We start from the raw sequence: 23,389 nt of genomic DNA, 5'->3' as shown, positions 1-23,389 counted from the left end.
TTTAAATATGCCCTCTTTTTCCTTCCCCATATGAAACCTGTGACTCCATGAGGCCCTCTGACCTCCCAAGGCTATCCACTTTGGTTATCTTATCTCATTCCTGCCCTCCCAGAAATGCCCCAAGCTCCAAAGTGAACTCTTCCTGGGCCCCTCCCTCCTCCATCCTATTTCTTAAATATACTGATCTCAGATAGATGTAAGGAAAAAGAGCAACTGTGATAAAATAATTCACATCAAAGTATGAATGATTAATAGCCCTGCAAGAATGTTCTTATTTTTGAAACACGAGCATAGTTAACCCAAAATAATCTCTAGTTAGTGGAATTTAATGCCATGTGAAAAAAATTGGGTGAAGAATTGGGAACAGAATTGGAAATCTCTTTTGCTGGGGGCTTTTGTACTAGTCAAGATTCTTGGATGCAAATAACAGGAACTTGTTCTGTTTGCCTTAAGCAGAAAAGGAATTTTAGAAGAATGTCAGGTATCTGTCCTAAGAAATGATGGGGAGGCTTGGAAGTCAGGCAGGATCCCAAAAAGGCTGGGCAGTCAAGAACTCAGATCACACAACAAAAACAGGCTATCTAGAAAGCTGTGGCAGGCTCCACTGCTGATGAATACTTTTATTGGACACTCAACACCGAACCCCTAGCCTTAAACATTTTCCATTGCCCCAGAGGTTTAAAGTTCCAGTCCAAAGCATCCATTGGCGAAGCCTGGGCCACAGGACCACTCCCAGATGCAGGGAGAGGGAAGAAGGCCTTCTGCTCTTTGACTTTCCTAATGGAAGAGCAGTTCTGCTCATCCTCTCCCCCTTATTTTAGTATTCAGACGTGGAGTCTCTAAGGGCACAATAAATGTCCAGTGTAATTCCTAGAACTCCTTAAGTTTTACCATGCATTTTTACCGGAAGTCTGCCCCTGGGTCTGCTTCTTGTACAGACACATGTTGGGAGATGGAGGTGAGGTGGGAAACAGGAACTTGCTCCCTTCAACAATCATCAAACAGGATAATTTAGTGTTGTGTAGAAATGTAATCCTCTCATCTAACACCTCTCCCAAGCACAGCAGTCAGAACCTTGACAAACCACTTTAAAAAAAACAAAACTTTTTATTGGCATATAACACACATACAGAAGAGTGCACAGATCAAGTGTCTAGCTCTATGGAATTTCACAAAGTGAGCACACCTATGTAAGAAACCTTACCAGCACCCCAGGTGCTCTCCATCTTGTGCCAGTCACTGCCTTCCCAAAGATTAACCACTATCCTGGCATCTAACAGAATAGATTGGCTTTCTCTGCTTTTGAATTTTAAAAACTGGAATCATATCGTATTTTATCTCTTAGGGCTGGCTTCTATCACTCAAGTTTGTGATATTCATCCATATCATTGTGTGTGGTTGTTGTTGACCAACCACGTTTGAGAGATTGCTTTTGCACTGGCTTTCTGTCGTCCCCAGGAGCCCTGGGAGTTGCTGACATCATATACTGAGGTTGGTTCAGAAAGAAAAACATTAAAATCTTTGTTACATTCACAAGAAATTTGGACCTGACCATGATTTGTTCTAGCATACTATAGGTATAAAGTCCCTTCTGCTGTAATGTGCTAAACCAGGAGACTCTGAATAATAAAAGTATTACTAAGACTTTAGACTTACAAATGTGTTTTACATGAGTGTAAAATACTCTAAAACTGTATCCTCTTACTTCCTGAAAATGCTGGTCCCAGAAACTTCAAGTTGGTAAAGGGCTTGGTATGTTTGAGAGTTTTCGGAGTTTGGGGGATGCTGTTTTTTTTTCTAGGACAGAAAAGGGCTGGCTGTGTACCTGGACATGCTCAAGTGAGCTGTCTCCATGCCCAGGGCAGTGGTCTCTATACAGCAGAGGGAGTCGGTGTGAACCGGGACTTGAGGAATTGTGGTAGTAAGAGAAGAAAATACTGGTGCAGCTGAAGAAAACAGAACAGGTTTGAGAAGAGACTGCCCATGGGGATAAGGGGGATTTATTAAAGGGGAAGGAGGACAAGGAATGCTGGATGATCAGATTCAAAACATGTATGCTCTCCCAAAAATGTGCTCCAGAAAAGCAATCTCTTTAGAGAAACAGGTTGAAGATTAAATTACACCTCAGGCGCCCATTGTCATCTGATAGTGCACTTGCTGGTAGAGGAATCTGGCGGTGAGAAGCCAGAGCTGGAGCAGACAGCTCACAAGGCTTTACAGGAGGCAGAATTCCTGACTGTCAGCTGTTTGTTCTGTAAATGGAAGAAGGAAGCACTTCAAATTCCATAGGTCTCTGTGGATTAAGTCATCACTTTGAAAGCCTCTCTGTTCTTGATTAACTCATACCAATAGGACAAAGAGAGGTTGCTACATGTCTGAGAGTTCAGAGTTAGTGAAGAAAGCAGTGAGATGACACCAATCAGAGAGAAGTCAGAAGCCTGGCGAGATGGGGAAGGAAGAAGGCCCAGCCTTGCCCAAGCTGCTTATGTCTGACTCTCTCTGCTTCTCAACTCCAGCCCAGTCCCGGACTTAAAATCTTCTATACCACTGGATGGTGTTGGGGGTGGTGAAGCAAAGAGGAAAATGTAGAAGGAAAAGAAACAAAGAGAATAAAGAATCTGAGAAAAAAGGTAAAGCTGAAAGACTGCCAGGATTAAGGAGAGAAAGAAGCATGGAAGGGGAGGAAGGAGTGACATTTTAAAGTCTTATGTTCATACTTCCTCAGACACCCATGGATTCTGCCCAGTGTGGGTGACAGGCAAGGAGACCATGAAAAGACAATGATGGAGGGGTAGGCAGAGGAAGGCTCTACTGGTCTGGGAGATAAGACTCCAGCTTCACATATCACAGCAGGTTGTATTCACATATGCCTTGTCACTGTCAGCCTGTTGAGGTCTGTGCTGGTTTGAGTGTATTATGTCCCCCAAAATGCCATTATCTTTGACGTAATCTTGTGTAGACAGATGTGTCAGTGTTGATTAGATTGTAATACTTTGGGTGTTTCCATGGAGATGTGACCCACCCAACTGTGGGTGATGACCCTGATTGGATAATTTCCATGGAGGTGTGATCCCACCAATTCAGCATGGGTCTGAATTAGTTCACTGGAGAAGTATATAGCTCAGACAGAAGGAGCAAGCTTGCTACAGCCAAGAGGGAGACTTTGAAGAACACACAGAAGCTGAGAGAGTAGCTGCAGATGAGAGATAGTTTGAAGACGGCCGTTGAAAGCAGACTCTTGCTCTGGAGAAGCTAAGAGAGGACAAACACCCCAAGAGCAACTAAGAGTGACATTCTTGAGGAACTGCAGCCTAGAGAGAACTGTCCTGGGAGAAAGCCATTTTGAAACCAGAATTTTGGAGCAGACGCCAGCCACGTGCCTTCCCAGCTAACAGAGGTTTTCTGGACACCACTGGCCATCCTCTAGTGAAGGTACCCGATTGCTGATGTGTTACCTTGGACACTTTATGGCCTTAAGACTGTAACTGTGTAACCAAATAGACCTCTTTTTATAAAAGCCAATCCATCTCTGGTGTTTTGCATTCCAGCAGCATTAGTGAACTAGAACAAGGTCCTTCTGAAAAAGAAACTTGATGCTGAACTTGAGTTGAGTACCCTTCAAGTCAAGTCAAGAGTCTCAACAATTTTATGCACCTAGGTGAAGCCAAGGAATTTTGAGAAGCAGAGGGATCCCATATAGGTGGCACTCAGCACATAGTCACACCCCAGTGAATATAGAGTGGTGGCTTCTTTAATACTTAGAACAATGGTGATCATTTTGAAGAGAACATGCCTCCATGTGTGTGATTCCAAATGCAGATTACCCTGAAATCTGATTAGAAGCAGGACTGAAGCCCAAATAATGCTGAGACGTTTCCGGCACTACTGATACCACCTATTCCAGCACAGCACTTTCCAAGGTCATGAGCCACTGCTACCTGTTCCCCAAGAAGGGACCATTACATAGGAAAACGCTAGAAGGTAGAATTTTAAAATCCAGTAATTCACCAGAAGGCTAGAGACGATTTAAGCAAAACTAACTGAAAGAGCAGTGAGGGGGTGGGGGTGGGGGTGTATTAAATAGACCAAAATACCAGACACATGAAAAACTCCTGCTCCCTAACTAGTCAACAGGGTCAGATGGAAAGGCTGCCCAAGAAAGGGGAAGAAAGGTGTTCTAGTTTGCTAATGCTGCTGGAATGCAAAACACCAGGAATGGATTGGCTTTTATAAAAGGGAGTTTATTTGGTTACACAGTTACAGTCTCAAGGCCATAAAGTATCCAAATCGGGTACCTTCACTGCAGGATGGCCAATGGTGTCCGGAAAACCTCTGTTAGCTGGGAAGGCACATGGCTGGTGTCTGCTCCAAAGTTCTCGTTTCAAAATGGCTTTCTCCCAGGATGTTCCTCTCTAGAATGCAGTTCCTCAAAAGTGTCACTATTAGTTGCACTTGGGATATTTGTCCTCTCTCAGTGTCTCTGGGCAAGAGTCTGCTTTCAACCGCCTTCTTCAAACTGTCTCTCACCTGCAGCTCCTGTGCTTTCTTCAAAGTGTCCTTCTTGGCTGTAGCTCCTCTTCAAAACATCACTCACAGCTGCACTGAGTTTCTTCTGTTTGTCAGCTCATTTATATGGCTCCACTGATCAAGGCCCACCCTGAATGGGTGGGGCCACACCTCCATGGAAATGATCTCATCAGTGTTGTCACCTACAGTTGGGTGGGGCGCATTTCCATGCAAACAACCTAATCCAAACGTTCCAATTTAATCCTCACTAATATGTCTGCTCCACAAGATTGCATCAAAGAATATGGCTTTTTCTGGGGGACACAATACATTCAAACCAGCACAAGGGGAAAACTTGAAGAGTATGGATGATGAGGGGTAAAGTAGAAACTAGGTAATCAAAAATACTAAGAGAGAGGAGGAGGGGCAAGATGGTGGCATAGAGAGGAGGAGGGGCAAGATGTGGAATTTAGTTAGTCCCCTGGAGCAACTAATGAACAACCAGGAACAACTAGTAAATAATCTGGAACTACTGCTGGGGTACAACCATGACTGTCCACACATCATACACCAACCTGGATTGGGTGGAATGAGTGAGATTGCAGCATAAAAGCTGTAAGTAAAAACTGAAGAAACACTCCAGGAGCCCCCTCCCTCCATGGCAGGCTGAGCTGCAAGACCTTGCTGTGGGAGAAAGCAGTATTTCTGGAGCAAACAAATATAGCTCAGCCTAGCTCCAACTGGGGTTTTAATTAACAAATGTGGACTGCTGAATATAAGCTACAAACATAGACAAACCCCTAACATGCAGCAAAGCACCTGAGGCCACTTACAGGGAAGAGGAGGTGGGGCTGACAGGAAAAAGAAATTAATTGGAAAAAAAAGGAAAAATACAGAGGCTTTTAAAGACAATTGACCTTAGAGAGTCAGAAAACACCTGTGCCCCAGGAAAGGGCGCCCAGAAGACCAGGTGCTCTCTCTCACTGACAGGTGAAACTGGGGGGGCCGAGGACTGGCTCTGAAAGGGGTATTTCTTTCCCTTTTTCTCTCTCTCAACCTGACTGGTTCAGTGGAGAAAGCCTCAGCCATTTTCAGTTCACAGCACTCTGAACGAGACAGGGATGGAGTTAGCAGAATCAGAGAGACAAAGGAATAATTCAAATGTAGAAGATAACTCCCTAGGGTGTGTTTCTTCCCTAAGAGGAAGGAGGTGGGGCCCAGCTCTAGTGCTGGCCCTCCCTTCAGAACTCAGACCCCAGGGCCTGTGGGAAAACAGTCAAAACAGAAACAACCTAAGTGGAGAATTAAAGGGGCCATACCTCCTTATACCAGTCGGGAGTGACAGGCTGACAGGCACCAGCTGCTGGGCAGGTTAGGAAAAGCACAGTGGCCAAAGACCTCAAAGGAAAGCCTGTCAATCTTCTAAGACACACCCTCAGGGAAACTTGACACTGAATGTAACCCATTCTGAGACCTGAACCTTTTCTGGTCTGGGAATATCTGATTGGGGTAACCAAGGAAACCATATGCCTAAACAATTGAAAACTACAAATTACACTAGGAAAAACAAAGATATAGCCCAGTCAAAGGAACAAACTTACACCTCAATTAAGATTGTTTAATGAAACAATCAATTAAAGATTTTCAAAGAAATATGCTAAATCAATCCAAAACTGAGTCAGTGAGTTCAGGGAAGATATGGCAAAAGAGGTGAAGTATATAAAGAAAACACTGGATGAACATAAGGTAGAAATAGAAAGTTTCAAAAAGCAACTGGCAGAATCTATGGAAATGAAAGGTACAACACGAGATGAAAAACACAACAGCAGATTTCAAGAGGCAGAAGAAAACACTCAGGAACTGGAGAACAAGACACCTGAAATCCTACACACAAAAAAACAGATAGAAAAAAGAAGGCAAAAATATGAGCATTGTCTCAGGGAACTGAATGACTACATGAAGTGCATGAATGTATGTGTCATTGGTGTCCCAGAAGGAGAAGAGAAGAGAAAAGGGGCAGAAGCAATAATAAAGGAAATAATCAATGAAAATTTCCCATCTCTTATGAAAGACATGAAATTACAGATCCAAGAGCACAGCATATCCCAAGCAGAATATATCTGAATAGACCAATGCCAAGACACTTAAAAATCAGATTATCAAACATGAAAGACAAAGAGAGAATCCTGAAAGCAGCAAGAGAAAAGTGATCCATCACACACAAAGGAAGCTTAATAAGACTATGTGCAGATCTCTTAGCAGACACCATGGAGGCAAGAAGGAAGTGGTGAGATATATTTAAGATACTCAAAGAGAAAAACCATCAACCAAGAATCCCATATCCAGCAAAACTGTCCTTCAAATATGAGGGAGAGTTTAAAATATTCTCTGACAAACAGACAATGAGTTTGTGAACAAGATACCTGCTCTACAGGAAATACTAAAAGGAGCACTACACACAGATAGGAAAAGACAGGAGTGAGAGGCTTGGAACAAAATTTGGGGTAGCACAACAATGTAAGTACACTGAACAAAGATGACTGTGGGAATGGTTGAAAGAAGAAGGTTAGGAACATGTGGGAAAACAGAAGGAAAGAGGAAAGATAAAGACTGGGAATGTACAACTCAGTGAAACCTAGAGTGCTCAACAATTGTGATAAAATGTACAAATATTTTGTACCAGTTTGAATGTATTATGTTCCCCAAAATGCCATTATCTTTGATGCAATCTTGTATGGGCAGATGTATTGGTGTTGATTAGGTTGTAATTCTTTTGAGTGTTTCCATGGAGATGCAACCATCCCAACTGTAGGTGATAACTCTGATTGGACAATTTCCATGGAGATGTGGCCCTGCCCATTCAGCTTGGGCCTTGAATAGTTTACCAGAGCACTAATATAAACTCATACGAAGGAGCGAGCTTGCTACAGCCAAAAGGGACACTTTGAAGAACTCACAGGTGCTAAGAGAGGAGCTTCAGCTTACAGAGACATTTTGGAGATGGTCTTTGAAGGCAGTCTTTTGCTCCTGAGAAGCTTAGAGAGGACAAATGCCCCAAGAGCAACTAAGAGTGACATTTTTGAGGAGCTGCAGCCTAGCAAGGAACATCCTTGGAGAAAGCCATTTTGAAACCAGAACTCTGGAGCAGACGCCAGCCACATGCCTTTCCAGCGAACCAAGGTTTTCCAGACACCATTGGCCATTCTCCAGCAAAGGTACCCAATTGTTGATGACTTACCTTGGACACTATATGGCCTTAAGACTGTAACTTTTCAAATAAACCCCCATTATAAAAGCCGATCCATTTCTAGTGTTTTGTGAAAAGGCAGCATTAGCAAACTGGAACATATGTTTTTACATGAGGGAGAACAAATGAGTGTCAATCTTGCAAAGTATTAAAAATGGGATGGTATTGGAGAAAAAAATACAATCAATGCAAACTAGAGACTATAGTTAACAGAAACATTTTATTATGCTTCCTTTAATGTAACAAAGACAATATACCAAAGCTAAATGCCTATAAGAGGGGGATATAAGGCAGGGGTGTGGGACTCTTGGCATTGGCGATATTGTCTGACTCTTTTATTGTCCTTTAGTTTCATTCTATCTTTCCTTTTGTTGCTTTTTAGCTGTCATTTTTTTCTTTCTTTTTCTTTTTCTTTTGTCTCGCTATGTTCTTTGATTCTTCCTCCTTCTTTGTGGAAGAAATGCACATGTCCTTATATAGACAGTGGTGATGGTGGTGAATGCATAAATATGTGATTATACAGGGGACCATAGATTGTTTCTTAGGACGTAATGTATGGTGGGTGAACAAAACCATCTTAAAAAAAAAAATGGATTGATGAAGAAACCTTGAGAGCACTATAGTGAGTGAAATAAGTCAGACATGAAAGAACAAATATTGTATGGTATCACTGATATGAACTAATTATAATATGTAAACTCATAGATATGAAATATAAGTTACCAGGACATACAATGAGGTTAAAGAATGGAGAGTGGTTGCTTACTATGGGCATAAAATTTAATGAGGTTGAACTTAAGTGTTTGGAAATGGACAGAGGTGATGGTACAGGTGAGAATAACTAACAGTGCTGAATGGTGTGTAAATGTGGTAGAAAGGGGAAGCTTAGAGTCACACATGTCACCAGAAGGAAAGTTGGAGGTTAAAATACGGGAATGTATAAAACAGTGAATCTGGCAAGATGGTGGACTGGTGAGCTGTATGTTTTAGTTACTCCTCCAGGAAAGTAGGTAGAAAGCCAGGAACTGCGTGGACTGGACACCACAGAGCAATCTGACTTTGGGCATACTTCATACAACACTCATGAAAACGTGGAACTGCTGAGATCAGTGAAATCTGTAAGTTTTTGTGGCCAGGGGACCCGCACCCCTCCCTGCCAGGCTCAGTCCTATGGGAGGAGGGGCTGTCAGCTCCGGGAAGGAGAAGGGAGAACTGCAGTGGCAGTCCTTATCGGAAACTCATTCTACTGATCCAAACTCCAACCACAGATAGACTGAGACCAGACACCAGAGAATCTGAGAGCAGCCAGCCCAGCAGAGAGGAGACAGGCATAGAAAAAAACAGCATGAAAAACTCCAAAATAAAAGCAGAGGATTTTTGGAGTTCTGGTGAACATAGAAAGGGGAAGGGCAGAGCTCAGGCCCTGAGGCTCATATGCAAATGCCAAAGAAAAGCTGATCTCTCTGCCCTGTGGACCTTTCCTTAATGGCCCTAATTGCTTTGTCTCTTAGCATTTCAATAACTCATTAGATCTCTGAGAAGGGCCCTTTTTTGGTTTTAATCCTTTTTTCTTTTTCTAAAACAATTACTCTAAGAAGCCCAATACAGAAAGCTTCAAAGACTTGCAATTTGGGCAGGTCAAGACAAGAGCAGAACTAAGAGAGCTCTGAGACAAAAAACAATGATCCAGTGACTGAGAAAATTCACTAAACACCACAACTTCCCAAGAAAAGGGGGGTGTCTGCTCACAGCCATCATCCTGGTGGACAGGAAACACTCATGCCCATCGCCAGCCCCATAGCCCAGAGCTGCCCCAGACAACCCAGTGTGACTGAAGTGCTTCAAATAACAGGCACACACCACAAAACTGGGCATGGACATTAGCCTTCCCTGCAACCTCAGTTGATTGTCCCAGAGTTGGGAAGGTGGAGCAGTGTGAATTAACAAAGCCCCATTCAGCCATCATTTCAGCAGACTGGGAGCCTCCCTACACAGCCCAGCAGCCCAGAACCACCCTGGGGGGACGGCACTCACCTGTGACATAGCACAGTCATCCCTCAACAGAGGACCAGGGGGTGCACGGCCTGGAAGAGGGACCCACTTGCAAGTCCCAGGAGCCATATACCAATACCAAGGACTTGTGGGTCAGTGGAAGAGACAAACTGTGGCAGGACTGGACTGAAGGATTAGACTATTGCAGCAGCTTTAAAACTCCAGGATCACCAGGGAGATTTGATTGTTACAGCCACCCCCCCTCCCTGACTGCCCAGAAACACGCCCCATATACAGGGCAGGCTACACCAACTACACACGCAAGCTTGGTACACCAATTAGACCCCACAAGACTCACTCTCCCACTCACCACAAAGGCAAAGCAGTGGAGAACTGGCTTGTGGAGAACAGGTGGCTCGTGGATGTCACCTGCTGGTTAGTTAGAGAAAGTGTACTCCACGAAGCTGTAGATCTGATAAATTAGAGATAAGGACTTCAATTGGCCTACAAATCCTAAAAGAACCCTAACAAGTTCAGCAAATGCCAAGAGGCCAAAAACAACAGAAAATTATAAAGCATATGAAAAAACCAGACGATATGGATAACCCAAGCCCAAGCACCCAAATCAAAAGATCAGAAGAGACACAGTCCCTAGAGCAACTAATCAAAGAACTAAAGATGAACAATGAGAGCATAGTACAGGATACAAAGGATATCAAGAAGACCTTAGAAGAGCATAAAGAAGACATTGCAAGACTAAATAAAAAAAATAGATGATCTTATGGAAATTAAAGAGACTGTTGACCAAATTAAAAAGATTCTGGTTACTCATAGTACAAGACTAGAGGAAGTTGAACAACGAATCAGTGACCTGGAAGATGACAGAATGGAAAATGAAAGCATAAAAGAAAGAATGGGGAAAAAAATTGAAAAAATTGAAACGGACCTCAGGGATATGATGATGATATAAAACATCCAAAGATAAGACTCATTGGTGTTCCAGAAGGGGAAGAAAAGGGTAAAAGTCTAGGAAGAGTATTCAAAGAAATTGTTGGGGAAAACTTCCCAAATCTTCTAAACAACATAAATACACAAATCATAAATGCCCAGCAAACTCCAAATAGAATAAATCCAAATAAACCCACTCCGAGACATATTCTGATCACACTGTCAAACACAGAAGAGAAGGAGCAAGTTCTGAAAGCAGCAAGAGAAAAGCAATTCACCACATACAAAGGAAACAGCATAAGACTAACTAGTGACTACTCAGCAGCCACCATGGAGGCAAGAAGACAGTGGCACGATATATTTAAAATTCTGAGTGAGAAAAATTTCCAACCAGGGATACTTTATCCAGCAAAGCTCTCCTTCAAATTTGAGGGAAAACTTAAATTTTTCACAGAAAAACAAATGCTGAGAGAATTTGCTAACAAGAGACCTGCCCTACTGGAGATACTAAAGGGAGCCCTACAGACAGAGAAACAAAGAAAGGACAGAGACACTTGGATAAAGGTTCAGTACTAAGAGATTCAGTATGGGTACAATAAAGGATATTAATAGAGAGAGGGGAAAAATATATACGACAAACATAAACCAAAGGAAGATGGCTGATTTAAGAAATGCCTTCACGGTTATAACGTTGAATGTAAGTGGATTAAAATCCCCAATTAAAAGATATAGATTCGCAGAATGGATCAAAAAAAATGAACCATCAATATGTTGCATACAAGAGACTCATCTTAGACACAGGGACACAAAGAAATTGAAAGGGAAAGGCTGGAAAAAAATATTTCATGCTAGCTACAGCCAAAAGAAAGCAGGTGTAGCAATATTAATCTCAGGTAAAATAGACTTTAAATGCAGGGATGTTTTGAGAGACAAAGAAGGCCACTACATACTAATAAAAGGGGCAATTCAACAAGAAGAAATCACAATCATAAATGTCTATGCACCCAATCAAGGTGCCACAAAATACATGAGAGAAACACTGGCAAAACTAAAGGAAGCAATTGATGTTTCCACAATAATTGTGGGAGACTTCAACACATCACTCTCTCCTATAGATAGATCAACCAGACAGAAGACCAATAAGGAAATTGAAAACCTAAACAATCTGATAAATGAATTAGATTTAACAGACATATACAGGACATTACATCCCAAATCACCAGGATACACATACTTTTCTAGTGCTCATGGAACTTTCTCCAGAATAGATCATATGCTGGGACATAAAACAAGCCTCAATAAATTTAAAAAGATTGAAATTATTCAAAGCACCTTCTCTGACCACAATGGAATGCAATTAGAAGTCAATAACCATCAGAGACTTAGAAAATTCACAAATACCTGGAGGTTAAACAACACACTCCTAAACAATCAGTGGGTTAAAGAAGAAATAGCAAGAGAAATTGCTAAATATATAGAGACGAATGAAAATGAGAACACAACATACCAAAACCTATGGGATGCAGCAAAAGCAGTACTGAGGGGGAAATTTATAGCACTAAATGCATATATTAAAAAGGAAGAAAGAGCCAAAATCAAAGAACTAATGGATCAACTGAAGAAGCTAGAAAATGAACAGCAAATCAATCCTAAACCAAGTAGAAGAAAAGAAATAACAAGGATTAAAGCAGAAATAAATGACACAGAGAACAAAAAAACATTAGAGAGGATAAATATCACCAAAAGTTGGTTCTTTGAGAAGATCAACAAGATTGACAAGCCCCTAGCTGGACTGACAAAATCAAAAAGAGAGAAGACCCATATAAACAAAATAATGAATGAAAAAGGTGACATAACTGCAGATCCTGAAGAAATTAAAAAAAATTATAAGAGGATACTATGAACAACTGTATGGCAATAAACTGGACAATGTAGAAGAAATGGACAATTTCCTGGAAGCATATGAACAACCTAGACTGATCAGAGAAGAAATAGAAGAACTCAATCAACCCATCACAAGCAAAGAGATCCAATCAGTCATCAAAAATCTTCCCACAAATAAATGCCCAGGGCCAGATGGCTTCACAGGGGAATTCTACCAAACTTTCCAGAAAGAACTGACACCAATCTTACTCAAACTCTTTCAAAACATTGAAGAAAATGGAACACTACCTAACTCATTTTATGAAGCTAACATCAATCTAATACCAAAACCAGGCAAAGATGCTACAAAAAAGGAAAACTACCAGCCAATCTCCCTAATGAATATAGATGCAAAAATCCGAAACAAAATACTTGCAAATCGAATCCAAACACACATTAAAAAAATCATACACCATGACCAAGTGGGGTTCATTCCAGGCATGCAAGGATGGTTCAACATAAGAAAATCAATGTATTACAACACATTAACAAGTCAAAAGGGAAAAATCAATTGATCATCTCAATAGATGCTGAAAAAGCATTTGACAAAATCCAACATCCCTTTTTGATAAAAACACTTCAAAAGGTAGGAATTGAAGGAAACTTCCTCAATATGATAAAGAGCATATATGAAAAACCCACAGCCAACATAATACTCAATGGTGAGAGACTGAAAGCCTTCCCTCTAAGATCAGGAACAAGACAAGGATGCCCGCTACACCACTGTTATTCAATATTGTGCTGGAAGTGCTAGCCAGGGCAATCCGGCAAGACAAAGAAATAAAAGGCATCCAAATTGGAAAAGAAGAAGTAAAACTGTCATTGTTTGCAGATGATATCATCTTATATCTGGAAAACCCTGAGAAATCGACGATACAGCGACTAGAGCTAATAAACAAATTTACCAAAGTAGCGGGATACAAGATTAATGCACATAAGTCAGTAATGTTTCTATATGCTAGAAATGAACAAACTGAAGAGACACTCAAGAGAAAGATACCATTTTCAATAGCAACTAAAAATATCAAGTACCTAGGAATAAACTTAACCAAAGATGTAAAAGATCTATACAAAAAAAAGTACATAACTCTACTAAAAGAAATAGAAGGGGACCTTAAAAGATGGAAAAATATTCCATGTTCATGGATAGGAAGGCTAAATGTCATTAAGATGTCAATTCTACCCAAACTCATCTACAGATTCAATGCAATCCCAATCAAAATTCCAACAACCTACTTTGCAGACTTGGAAAAGCTAGTTATCAAATTTATTTGGAAAGGGAAGATGCCTCGAATTGCTAAAGACACTCTAAAAAAAGAAAAATGAAGTGGGAGGACTTACACTCCCTGACTTTGAAGCTTATTATAAAGCCACAGTTGTCAAAACAGCATGGTACTGGCACAAAGATAGACATATAGATCAATGGAATTGAATTGAGAATTCGGACATAGACCCTCAGATCTATGGCCGACTGATCTTTGATAAAGCCCTCAAAGTCACTGAACTGGGTCATAATGGTCTTTTCAACAAATGGGGCTGGGAGAGTTGGATATCTATATACAAAAGAATGAAAGAGGACCCCTACCTCACACCCTACACAAAAATTAACTCAAAATGGACCAAAGATCTCAATACAAAAGAAAGTACCATAAAACTCCTAAAAGATAATGTAGGAAAACATCTTCAAGACCTTGTATTAGGTGGCCACTTCCTAGACTTGACACCCAAAGCAGAAGCAACAAAAGAAAAAATAGATAAATGGGAACTCCTCAAGCTTAGAAGTTTCTGCACCTCAAAGGAATTTGTCAAAAAGGTAAAGAGGCAGCCAACTCAATGGGAAAAAAATTCTGGAAACCATGTATCTAACAAAAGACTGATATCTCGCATATATAAAGAAATCCTACAACTCAATGACAATAGTACAGACAGCCCAATTATAAAATGGGAAAAAGATATGAAAAGACAGTTCTCTGAAGAGGAAATACAAATGGCCAAGAAACACATGAAAAAATGTTCAGCTTCACTAGCTATTAGAGAGATGCAAATTAACACCACAATGAGATACCATCTCACACCGGTTAGAATGGCTGCCATTAAACAAACAGGAAACTACAAATGCTGGAGGGGATGTGGAGAAATTGGAACTCTTATTCATTGTTGGTGGGACTGTATAATGGTTCAGCCACTCTGGAAGTCAGTCTGGCAGTTCCTTAGAAAACTAAATATAGAGTTACCATTCGATCCAGCAATTGGACTTCTCGGTATATACCCGGAAGATCGGAAAGCAGTGACACGAACAGATATCTGCACGCCAATGTTCATAGCAGCATTATTCACAATTGCCAAGAGATGGAAACAACCCAAATGTCCTTCAACAGATGAGTGGATAAATAAAATATGGTATATACACATGATGGAATAGTACGCGGCAGTAAGAAGGAACGATCTCGTGAAACATATGACAACATGGATGAACCTTGAAGACATAATGCTGAGCAAAATAAGCCAGGCACAAAAAGAGAAATATCATATGCTACCACTAATGTGAACTTTGAAAAATGTAAAACAAATAGTTTATAATGTAGAATGTAGGGGAACTAGCAATCGAGAGCAATTAAGGAAGGGAGAACAATAATCCAAGAAGAACAGATAAGCTATTTAACGTTCTGGGGATGCCCAGAAATGACTATGGTCTGTTAATTTCTGATGGATATAGTAGGAACAAGTTCACAGAAATGTTGCTATATTAGGCAACCTTCTTGGGGTAAAGTAGGAACATGTTGGAAGTAAAGCAATTATCTTAGGTTAGCTGTCTTTTTCTTACTCCCTTGTTATGGTCTCTTTGAAATGTTCTTTTATTGTATGTTTTTTTCTTTGTTTGTTTTTTGTTTTAATTTTTTTTTCATACAGTTGATTTAAAAAAAAAACAAACAAACAAGGAAAAAAATATGTAGAGCCCCCTTGAGGAGCCTGTGGAGGATGCAGGAGTATTGGCCTACCCCACCTCGATGGCTGCTAACATGACCACAGACATAGGGGACTGGTGGTTTGATGGGTTGAGCCCTCTACCATAGGTTTTACCCTTGGGAAGACGGTTGCTGCAAAGGAGAGGCTAGGCCTCCCTATAATTGTGCCTAAGAGCCTCCTCCTGAATGCCTCTTTGTTGCTCAGATGTGGCCCTCTCTCTCTAGCTAAGCCAACTTGAAAGGTGAAATCACTGCCCTCCCTCCTACGTGGGATCAGACACCCAGGGGAGTGAATCTCCCTGGCAACGTGGAATATGACTCCCGGGGAGGAATGTAGACCTGGCATCATGGGACGGAGAACATCTTCTTGACCAAAAGAGGGATGTGAAAGGAAATGAAATAAGCTTGAGTGGCAGAGAGATTCCAAAAGGAGCCGAGAGGTCACTCTGGTGGGCACTCTTACGCACAATTTAGACAACCATTTTAGGTTCTAAAGAATTGGGGTAGCTGGTGGTGGATACCTGAAACTATCAAACTACAACCCAGAACCCATGAATCTCGAAGACAATTGTATAAAAATGTAGCTTATGAGGGGTGACAATGGGATTGGGAAAGCCATAAGAACCATACTCCACTTTGTCTAGTTTATGGATGGATGAGTAGAAAAATAGGGGAAGGAAACAAACAGACAAAGGTACCCAGTGTTCTTTTTTAGTTTAATTGCTCTTTTTCACTTTAATTATTATTCTTGTTATTTTTGTGTGTGTGCTAATGAAGGTGTCAGGGATTGATTTAGGTGATGAATGCACAACTATGTAATGGTACTGTGAACAATCGAATGTATGATTTGTTTTGTATGACTGCGTGGTATGTGAATATATCTCAATAAAATGATAAAAAATAAATAAATAAATAAAACAGTGAATCTTGTGGTAGACAACGTCCATGATTAACTGTACAAATATTAGAAATCTCTTTCATGAATTACAACAAATGTATGACACTACAACTAGAAGTTAATAATAGACGGATATATAAGGAAAATATACCTATTGCAAACTAAGTACTACAATTAGTAGTATTTCAACATTCTTTCATCAACAGTAACAAATGTACTATACCAATACTATAAGTCAGTAATGGAGGGGGGGTGGTTAGGGGTATGGGAGGATTTGAGTTTTCTTTTTTATTTTATTTCTTTTCTGGAGTAATGAAAATGTTCTAAAAATTGAAAAAAAATAATTGTGGTGATGGATGCATGGCTATATGATGATACTGCTGGCAACTGATTGTGCACTTCGGATGATGGTATGGTATGTGAACAATCTCAATAAAATTGAATTTAAAAAATATTAAGAGAGAGAGTCCTATAGGGGACTCTGGTCAATAAACTAGATACAGGAAAAGAGGAAACCAACTGGGATATTGTTGGGACCCACTAACAGCAATGATATCTCAGGAGTATTTAGCAGTTTACAAGGCACTATCACATATAACAACCTAGAGAGAGAGGCAGGAGTTACTAATCCAAATCTACAGGGGGAAAAGCTGAAGTTCAGAGAGGGTACGTAATTTATCCAAAGTCACACAGCTAGTAAGTGGCAGAGCCTGTTCTCTAGCACTTAGAATGGAAAAGCATTCCGTTAATGGGCTCAATTAATTATTTACCTTCATCTCACCAAGGGAGGTTTTAAAGAGAACCCTGCCCCCAAATTCTGTATTGAAGTAGGCAAGTAGATGTTTTCTCCCTACCAGGTAGCTGTAGCCCAGAATAAAGCATGGTTTTTGGAGTCAAACAGGCCTGGATTCCAACTTAAGCAATTCCACCTACTAACTAAAACTTTGAACAAGGTGTTTAATCTCTGAGTCTCAATTTCTGTAACTGTAAAATAGGAGTAACACCTCCTAGGCTTATCGTGATTTTGTATGTAATAAAATTGCTAATATTCATTAAGTGCTTAGTTTTTTTTTAACAATAAAAATATATTTCCATGGAAAACTTAAGTGAAATTTTAAACTTTTTAAAGAAAGAAAATAACAATTCACCGGAAAGCGTGTTCATTTTACTCTCAGCCATTTATACCTAAGAGAAGCCTAGTATGAGCCCCTGATTCAACCACCAAGACACTGCTGTGGTCTTCAGATACCAGGAGCAGAATTATTAAGGGAATAAAATAAGCTGTCTCCAAAGAGCTAGCCAGACACTAGCAGGGATGGCAAAGTCATTCCTCACTTCCCAGGACAATGGGCACCCAATCCCATCCCTGGTGAGGCTTAATTATCACCAGCCAAGGTTAACTGCCCCACCCATACATCTGCCTGCCGATTCTGCAATCCTCAAAATACCTAAGAAGTAGTTACTAGTATCACTCCCCTTTCTCAGATGAGGACACTGAGACCCCTAGAAATTGAGTAACTTGTCCAAGATCAAGCCAAATTTGATCTCAGGTAGATTCAACTCCCAATCCTATGTTCTTCAACCATGGTTCCCCAAGGATTTCATTAATCGGTAATTGCTTTTGAAATGTAAGGACTGATATAGAGGTGCCAGTTTTTATGACAAGTAAGAATATATTTTTAAAAGCCATCTCTTATCATATATTCATTTATTCAATAGATATTTGTTGGTGTCTTCTCTGTTCCAGACATTGTCTTAGGGGCAGTGAACAAAGCCAAGTCTCTGCTTTGTGTCATTATTATCTACCATGTTTTAATACCAAGGATATTTTAATACCAAAAAGATTTTTTAAGATAAAAACATGGGAAATAGTAATACCATACACAAATAATAATTCCAAACACAAATTATAATAATAACAAATATAAGAAAAAAAGAATCAGAAATGATAATAATACCAAACATAGGATAAATACCAAACATACGAAATATACCAAACACAGGAAAAAAGAATGTGTTAAAAGACTGGAAAGAGTCTCAGAAAAAAAGAAAGTTCTTTCCATGAAAAGACATTTAGAAACTTAAACCACCAAGACATGGAAGAATTACAAGACAAATTTTTATTGTAGAATACTAAAATGTATGTAATTGTTTGCCATTTTGGAGATGTATACTCAATAGTAGCTTAAGAAGTGGCATTTGATAGTCCAATTTGTTTCTGTAGCTCATTCCAAATCAAAGTCTTTATAGAAAATTCTGTTTCTCTTATACCTAAATGGCAAACAAAGGAAATAATCCCTAACACTTTCTCTCCCAGTTTGGGGTGAAACAAGCATTCTCCGACCTTCCATCCTCACCATTTTTCCCACCATCTCCCAGAGAAACCAGGAAGAAAGTGGAGGAGGGGGCAAGTCAGGTGTCCTGCTAGCTGGGCCTGTGCAGGCTCTGACCACCCATTTAATAGCAGTCAGGATTTACCTGAAGGAGATGCTGCAGATGGATGGGGAAAACCTCTGCAAAGACTAGCACTGGTCTGAGACTGTGCCAGGGACCTCTGCCCCCAAATTTCAGTCCCCCAAAGTCATCCCTCCATGTTACTTCTTTCTTTGGAGGCCCCAAAGGCAGCTTCTCTCACCTCAGAAATCCCCTACTAAAATGTAAATATTTCTACAAGTGCTAAGCCTATCAGCTAACACTTTCCTTATCAGCCACAGCACCTTTGTTATCAGCAAACACCTTGGCTTAAATTATATAACAACCTTCTGAGTGTGGTGTGGGAAACACTTTGCTTTGTGTCTGGTAGAGGAAAGTGTAGGGTGGAGATACGGGTTTGGGGAATGCAAAGTGGGCTGAGAGAATTGTTAGAGGAGATCAAAGATAAACCTGCACTACCTTCACCGTTTGCTTGGTGTGTCCTTTACTAACAGGGGAGGAGGCAGTGAGAGGAGCAGAAATGTATGTGTGTGAATGTCTGTTTATTGTGCGTGTGTGCTGTGTGAGTGTATGTATCTGTGTGCACGCGCGCGCGTGTGTGTTGTGTAATCTACGTAAGGACTCCCAGAAAGCAGACAGCAAGTTCTGAGAAGAGGATTGCAGGGAAGTTTTGCATGGCCTGAGTGGAGAGTGTAGGCTCTCAAGAATATGGTTTTTTAATGAACCCATTAAAAAAATTTTAACAGACAGCTGCTGTCCTAATACCCCAAATTGTTCTTGCTTTCCTTCTAGCAGATATTACCTTTATCCACTCCAAATCAGATCACTTTTAACACCCAGTAAATGTTGACCAGAATGAGATACTGCAGGCTATAACCAGTACTTGGTAGCTGGGTACAGTGAGCTGTGGTGGATGCAAAGGGGTAGGATGTCCAGTCGTCAGAGGCTCACCATTGAGACCAAATCCTGCTCCCTAAATCACATCTCTCGGCTACAAGCTCAGCTTAGGTGGCGTCTGCTCCTACCCACCCTCACAGTTAGAGAACCAGTGGCATCTACATTACATACTCTCCTTATCACTCAGCTTCATTCACTCAGTTTTTCCTCCTAAATCACCCAGATTTTTCTCCTAAATCCTTCTAGGTCTTTTCCATTCATATAAAGTTTTAGTGTGGCTCTAGGAGCCAGGAAAAAGGCTCCTTAAAAATCATATTTGATGTAGCTTATGAGGGGTGACAATGGGATTGGGAAAGCCATAAAGACCACACTCCACTTTGTCTAGTTTATGGATGGATGAGTAGAAAAATAGGGGAAGGAAACAAACAGACAAAGGTACCCAGTGTTCTTTTTTACTTCAATTGCTCTTTTTCACTCTAATTATTATTCTTGTTATTTTTGTGTGTGTGCTAATGAAGGTGTCAGGGATTGATTTAGGTGATGAATGTACAACTATGTAATGGTAATGTAAACAATTGAAAGTACGATTTGTTTTGTATGACTGCGTGGTATGTGAATGTATCTCAATAAAATGAAGATTAAAAAAAAATCATATTTGAAAATAATATTTGGGGTTTCAGACAACTGGTCACAAAAAGATAAGGGTGAGGGCCAATATACAAAACTATATACGCATCATCTCAATAATGTAAACATATACTATGACAAATATATGTATACAGGAAAGGAAGACAAAAAGAAAATGCACCAAAATTAGCCGTGGTTATCTCTGGGCACTAAGGTTGAAGGTGACTTCTATTGCCTTTCTTCAAACCCAGCCACTTCACTCCAGATTCCTTGCCATCACCTAGTCAAGTCACTATCATCCCTCGCTTGAACTTCCAGAGTGGCCTCCTAACAGGTCTCCCTGAAACTGGTCCTGCCAATTCACTCACCACATAGCATCAAGAGTGATCTTCAAATGCAAATCTAGGAGTCACTGAGACAGAATGGCAAACTGGCACCAGTTCTTGGCTCCTTCCACAAAATCCAACCCTGGACATGCCAAAGAAGCAAAAAATGAGATTAAGTGAATCCCAAAACTTGTCACAAAAACTGCTTTTTTTTTATTTTGGTAGAAGATCCAAAGTGGGTTAGATCTTGGGGGATGCAAGGGCAGAGAATGGCAGCTTAGAGCAGACCAGGACTAGAAACTTTGGGTGGTGTATTAATTTTCTGTTGCTGTGTAACAAATTATCACACACTTAGCCGCTTAAAACAACACACATTGATTATTTCACAGTTTCTATGGATCAAGAGTCTGAGCCTGGCTTACCTAGGTCCTGTGCTCAGGATCTCACAAAGCTGCAATCAAGGTGTCAGCCAGTCTGCATTTCTTTCTGGTGCTCTAGGATCTCTTCCAAATGCATGTGGTTGTGGGCAGAGTCCCTATTTTCTTGCTGGCTGTCTGCCCCAGTGGCTCCCACAGTGTCCTGACACGTGGCCTTCTCACAGCATGGCTTCTTACTTCTTCAAAACTGCAGAAGAATCACTCTCCCAAGCTGTTAGCATAGAGTCTGATATAATGTAATGTAACCACAGGAGTGACTATCCTGTCATATTCACGGGTCCCACCCACACTCAAGGGAAGGGGATTACACCAGGATGCAGAAATCTTGGGAACCACCTTAGAAGCCCCCCAATGATTCAAACCCTCTCACATGAAAAATACATACACCCTTTCCCAAGATTCTCATCCTATTACAGCATCAGCAAAATCTCATGGTCTGAATCTTAATCTCATCAGCTTATCAGCTCAAAGTCCAAAATCTCATCCGCTAAATCAGGTTCAGATGAGATTCTTGGGTATAGACTATTAAGTATAGCTTCTGGAACACAGTTCCTCCCCATTTATGGACCCGTGAAACTAAAAAGACAAATTATCTGCCCCCAGTACATCAATTATACCTGGTGGGGCATAGGACAGGAGCTACAGAGATTCTGGTTCATAAATGGTCAGTAATACTTCTAAAATTCAGCTGGGCAAATGTCGGGTTTCTTTGATTAGATTTCAAGGCATGGGACTAAATTCTCTATGCTCTCCGACCCCTGGGCTCTGGGTTCCAGCCTCAGGGCCATTCTTCCTTTTTCATGAAAGATAGCACTTGCTTGCAGCTGAGTAGTTTTATCAGCCTGCTTCCTGCCAGTAGCTTGGGGTCTTCTTCCAAGCCTGGTGTGGAGAGCTAGAGCCAGGGCCTCTGGGAGGAGGGCATCTTTGCAAGTGAGAGGATGGCCATGGAGACAGGAGGTTGGTTTCATGCAGGAGTATTGATTGACTAAACAAATATATCAGGGAGAAGGGGAGATAGGTTTCTCTCTGTTACAAACAAGGAAAAGGAGAAAACTAGAATGAACTCTGTGGAATGGTAATTGGAGGTATTGGTTTGCAATACGTGTGGCTAGATATAGAAATAAATATAGATGAAAATGCATGTATATACATTCCTATACTCCTTAGTTTTGTCCACCTAGAGGCCCAAGGAGCAGCAACACCCCAATAACATTTAACACTTATTGCCCAAATCTTAGCTTCTAAATATGATTCTCCACTAAAAAGAACTAAGGCTCCTTAGAGAAATGTCTGGTTTTAAGGCAGCAGCAGGGAGAACATAATACCTTTTTTTTGCCAGAAGGCAAAGAAGTACTCACTGAATGATAGGAAGATATCAAAAGCACACAAAAGCAAGCTTGAAGAGGCTTCCAATGGCCAAATTGGAGATAATTTGAATATCAAAATAAATAATAAGAATAATAGATAATAATTAATTGAAGAAAATAGTAACCAGTAATGGGGAAAATGGGGATTTTGCGTCACCTGGAATAAAGCATTGGGAAGAGCACAGCTCTCTTCTGTGTTCTTCCTGCCAAAGATGCATAACCTGAGTCTAATCTGAGGAAACATCAGACAGGCTAAATTGAGGGACACTCTACAAAATAACTGGCCTGTAATCTTCAAAAGTGGCAAGGTCATGAAAGTTAAGGAAAAACTGAGGAAACGTTCCAGATTGGTGTTAAGCAAAGAGACTTGGCACATGCCACTCATGATTTTAAACTGGATCCTTTTGCTATAAAGAATATTGTTGCAACAACTGATAAAACTTTGAATGGGGTTTGATGGCAGTAGTTTATCAAGGTTAATTTTCTGATTTTGTTGATCATATTGTTATATAGAAGAATGCCTTTGTTTGTAGGAAATAACACACTAAAGTTTTCAGAATGATGAAGAGTCAGGCTGACAACTTACCCTCAAATGGTTGAGGAAAAATAGTTACTTCTACTGTAGCTTTTCTGCAAGTTTGTGAGTCTTTCGACAAATGTTTAATGAAGAAGCATACTATAAATATAGTAGGCTATGGTTTGCCTAACTCCTGGGCAGGTTGCCCTCCAGCTTTGTCTTGGAGATCATTCCGGGGCATATGGGAATGGAGAGCAATAGTTTGTGGCCAACCTCAGACTGGGGAAAGGAGCTGCTATTGTCAG

This window comes from Choloepus didactylus, chromosome 2 (assembly GCF_015220235.1).
Source record: "Choloepus didactylus isolate mChoDid1 chromosome 2, mChoDid1.pri, whole genome shotgun sequence".
NCBI classification, from domain to species: Eukaryota; Metazoa; Chordata; class Mammalia; order Pilosa; family Megalonychidae; genus Choloepus; species Choloepus didactylus.
This window is presented reverse-complemented; position numbering follows the sequence as displayed.